This window comes from Phyllostomus hastatus, unplaced genomic scaffold (assembly GCF_019186645.2).
Source record: "Phyllostomus hastatus isolate PE091 unplaced genomic scaffold, TTU_PhHast_1.1 phas_scaffold_78, whole genome shotgun sequence".
In the NCBI taxonomy this organism is placed as follows: Eukaryota; Metazoa; Chordata; class Mammalia; order Chiroptera; family Phyllostomidae; genus Phyllostomus; species Phyllostomus hastatus.
The window spans coordinates 48,246,447-48,251,203 of NW_025334041.1; the positions used below are offsets into that span (position 1 = coordinate 48,246,447).

At 39.8% G+C, this 4,757-nt stretch overlaps 1 pseudogene; it reads left to right on the forward strand.

The window, feature by feature from the left end:
- The first annotated feature begins 958 nt into the window (after positions 1-958).
- Positions 959-4,548, forward strand: LOC123811230 (annotated as a pseudogene).
- The last annotated feature ends 209 nt before the right edge of the window (positions 4,549-4,757 follow it).

Below are 4,757 nucleotides of genomic sequence, written 5' to 3' on the forward strand. Positions count from 1 at the left end.
TTGGAACAGTCTCCCTGGTCACCTGAGGGGGTATTCTAGGTGTGTCATTTCTGTGGGTGGTGTGTGACCTCCTGTTGTAGTTGGGCCTTGACTGCTATTGGCATGTCAGTGGTTGGGATTAAACCTCAGGTTGATTGGCTCTGTGGATTGGTTTTGACTATAGTGAATGAGTTATATTGCAGGACTGACTGACTGCACAGAGTGAGATTCTCTTTAGCAGGGCTTGATGCCTGCCAAGTCCACCCTTTGTGTGTGTTTTTTGTGGTGTTAATTGAGTGGTGCTCTGGCTTGGTCTGAAGCTAGCCACCAGGTATTTTGGTTTCAGGGCTTTTTAGGAAGGGTTCCATGCAGGCCGAGGTCAACAGCTGCCTGTGTGCAGCCAGGGGCCACTTGGTAGGAGCTACAAAATGATATGCTGTTTGTAGCTGTGTGTGCTGGGCTTGGAGGCACCTGGAAGAAGCTATGCTTTGAACCAATGGAAGCTGGCTGCCACTAGTGCCACTCTTGTGACCACAGAGCAAGAGGTATAGGGTGTGCTGAGATCAGCCACCGCTTATTAGGGGTTTGTTGAACTTTGCAAAATTTTAGGGAAATCTGAAACCTGGGCTGAGGGTAGCCACTTGTGTGGAACAGCCACTAAAAGAGGTTTACCAGGCATGTGTGTTGGGTAGGTTGGGGGTTTCAGGGAATCATTATGGTGGGGTGAGGGTTGTTAGCCAGATTAATGGAGACTCACATTTGGTGCTCTCCTGTGCCTGCAGGCTGGGTGGGCGGAGGGCTCAACAACAGAACAATGGCATTTGCTAGCAGTTTAGTCCCAGAGAAAGCTGCCCCTTTAGCCCTCAAGCCCGTGAATTCACTCTCTCCCCATAGATCCCCAGCACTTTTTTGAGTCGCTCTTCCTTCGCTGGAGTACTGGGTGAGTGTGAGTGAGTTTGTGTTTGGGCCCTTTAAGAGTATGCCTGGGTCTCTAGAAGCCCTCTGTTTCACCTGGACTGAATCCCTGGTGATCTTCACAGCCAGATATTGTGGAGACTCCTCTTTTCAGCACTGGTGGTCCAGGTGGGGAACCCTGGTGTGGGGCTAGGACCCCTTGATTCTCAGGGGGACCTCTGCAGCCAAGGTATCACTCCTGATTCTAAACTGCCAAACATGGGTGTGGAACCACCCTGTTTTGTGTCTTGACCCCTTCTACCAGTCTCCACATGGCTTCCTGTTTACACTCCTAGTTGTAGGAGTTCTGTTTAGCTAGTCATCAGGTGGTTCTCTAGGGTGGTTGTTCCATAATTTATTTGTAATTTTGATGTGATTGTTGAAGGGGGTGTGCAGGGCATTTACCTATTTTGCTATGTTGACTGGAAGTCTTACCTTGAAATTAAAAAAAAATGTTGTCGCTCTCAACTTCTGTGAGTCAGAAACCTAGGGCAGACTAAGCTGTGCATACTTTTGGTGCAGTGTCTGTTGTAGTTGGATAGATGCTGTAGCTGAATCAGTGTTATCCTGGTGCAACTAAGAACTAGCTAGGCATTTTTCTTTTTCCTTTTTTAAGAGTTGTTCAAGAACATTTTAAAATGTTTTTCCTTTCAGTCTCAGGGCCTTTTCATGGGGTCACCCGACATGAGTTAGTTTGGATTACTCACAACATGTCAAGTTTAAGGTAGCCCACATAGTGGATGAAGGCTTCTAGGGCAAATATTTTAGTGAACATGGTGGAAAGCCACATTGACTTTTATGACCTAGCCTTGGAAGTCATACATCATCACTTCCATCATTCTCTCCCTCATGGGAGTGATTATTAGCTTTCTGGCCATGTATTATTTATTTATTCCTGCATAGTAATATCACCACAGGCTTAATAGCTGAAAACAACACACATCTATTATCTTACAGTTTTGTTGGGTCAGAAGTCCCTGCATGGTTTAGCCATTTCCTTAACTTCATGGTCTCAAAATGGTATAATTAAGGAATTGGCCAGGATTTCAGTCTCATAGGTGACTTGACTGAGAAAGGATCCTTTCCCAAGCTCATATGCCTTTGGTCAGTAGTGCATTTTCATGTACTGACTGTTGGACTGAGGATCTAAGTTTCTTGCTGGCTATTGGCTGGAGGCAACCCTTATTTCTTGTCATATGGACCTTCTCAGTATAGCTGCTTGCTTCCTCAAAGCCTGAAAGACAGAGTCTTCTAACAAAATGAGTTCTAGTCTTGTGACAGTTAATCACATACATGTAATCATGTGTATCTTTCTCACCTTTGCAATATTCAATTGGTTGGGCGCAAGGCTGATTCCCACCCACACTCAAGGGATGAGGCTCACACAAGACACTTTGGTTTTCTTTCACTTCCTGGATATGTCATGATCTGCTCTGCCTCAAAGTATTTGCATAACTCAATTTTTCTTCCCAATAACCCTTTCCTCCCCAAAGTTTACCCAGTAAATTTCTCTATCTCCTGCAAATTTGAACTCTATCTTAGTTGCTCTCTCAGTTTCTTGTAGAAACTTGGAAATATTTAAAACTATGCTGTCACCACAATTTTCCCCCAGAGAACATTTTAAAAAATTTCTTTTATTTATTTTTAGAAAGAGGGGAAGAGAGAGAGAAAGAGAGGCAGAGACACATCAATATGTGGTTGCCTCTCACGTGCCCCTTATTGGGGACCTGGCCTGCAAACCAGGCATGTGCCTGACTGGGAATCGAACTAGTGACCCTTTGGTTGGCAGGCCAGCGCTCAGTCGACTGAGCCACACTAGTCAGGGCCGCCAGGGAACATTTTAGTAGCAGATTTTTTGGTTACCTTTTAAATTTCTTCTGTGGTTTTTCATCTTTTCAAATACTTGATCTTTCTTTAAAAGTTTTGTTATATATAACAAAGAAACTTTGAAGAAAGTTTTGTTGTATCCATTTTCCAACAAGATCATTCACTTTATAGAAATAGTGGTATTTTGTGATCTCCAAAAGTTAAATCTCTTCCATCTATATAATTGTCTCCTTTCCTAATGTGGTTTATTTGTTGTTTTTCTTTTTTTATCATAATCAGACTAGCTAAAGATCTATTTCATTGTTCTTTTTAAGTAAATAACTGGTAATATTACTTAAGTTATATTTTCTATTTAATAAATTTTTGATATTAAAGTGTTACTAATTACTTGCCTTTACTTTCTTTGACTTCCTTTTCAAGAGTTGTTCAAAGTCATTTAAAAATGTTTTATCTTATTAATGTCTAATTTTATTTGAGATCAGAGAATCAAGACTATGATTTCTGCTTTCAAGAATTTCTTGGAATTTGGGCTCTTTTCAGCCTGAGAGGCACACAAGGCTCTGTCCATGGGCTGGGTGACACTGGTGGGACGGTAGCAAGGGTCAGTGTGTGCACTCTGATTGTGGAGGTGGTGCTGGTCTAGTACTTCACCTTCAGGAAGAAGACAGGGGTGGAAGACCAAGATCATCAAGATAATGCAGAATTCTAGAAAAGATCAGTTTGCATCAATAATTCAAGAGTAGAAAAAATTACATGGTCTTACCAAAGGAGGAGCTATCAAATTTCAGATAACACCAGACTTTGATATGACTAAGTAGATTTTCCTATGAATGGAAAAGATGTTCAACATGTCATAATGTCATTGACAACTGTAAGCTCATTTCAGATGAATGTTTAAAAAAGTTACTGCAAGAAAAATTATGTTACTGAATTTGATCCTGTTTTTACTGTAGAAGAGGTATACCCTGATATCAGTAATTTTCAATCAGAGTGCTGTAAAAATTTTTAAAACAAGCAATACCTGACTAGTGAGAGGTACTAACCTCTTTTCTCTTACTCTGTCAAGTAAAAAAATGACAACAGCCCATACAGCAATAGCCATCCAGTGTGAATTAATCAAGTTTATACCTATATTTTTTCAGATTGACAAAAAATATTTTATGGCGTGCCACCAAATTTTAGTAATTAATTTATGTGTGCCATGAGATGAAGAGGTTGAAAATAGCTGCCTTATATGGTAGAATGGTACACTAAATCACATGGTTTACTTGTTGAACAGACTTTACAGAAAGCAAAATTTAAGTTGTGGCAGATTCTGATATTATGCTCAAGGAAGGATATGAGAATTTCTTTGATAATCTCCAAAAACAGAGAATCCCTGTGTTCATATTTTTGTCTGATACAGATTATGTACTAGAGAAGATTGTCTATCAAGCTGGTGTTCATTATCAAGATGTTAAAGTAGTATCTAATTTCATGGATTTTAATGACAATGGGTGCTGAAAGGATTTCAGGGAGATATAATTAATGTATTTAACAAACATGATGATGTCTTGAAGAACACAGAGTATTTTAATCAACTAAGACAATAGCAACATAATTCTGATGGGAGACTCCCAAGGAGACTTAAGAATGGCAGATAGAATAACTAATGTTAAACACATTCTGAAAATTGGATATCTAAGTGATAGAGTGGATGAGATTTTAGAAAAGCACATGGACTTTTATATTCTAGTAAAAGATGAGTCATTGGAGGTAGACAACTTTATCTTGCAGAAGATTCTGTAAACCAGCATTCTTCAAGAAGATGTCTCTCCTATAGGTGCAAAATCAATGCAAGAACAGCTTGTGTGTTCATTTTGCTGAAAGACTTGTTTATAACATATTCTTGCTCTTGATGTTTTTCCAAGTATTTTCAGACATGTTGAATTCATCAACTGGAAGCTCTTTCTTTTTCTCCATTTCTCTTAAAATACTCTTCACAATTTTTTAAAGAT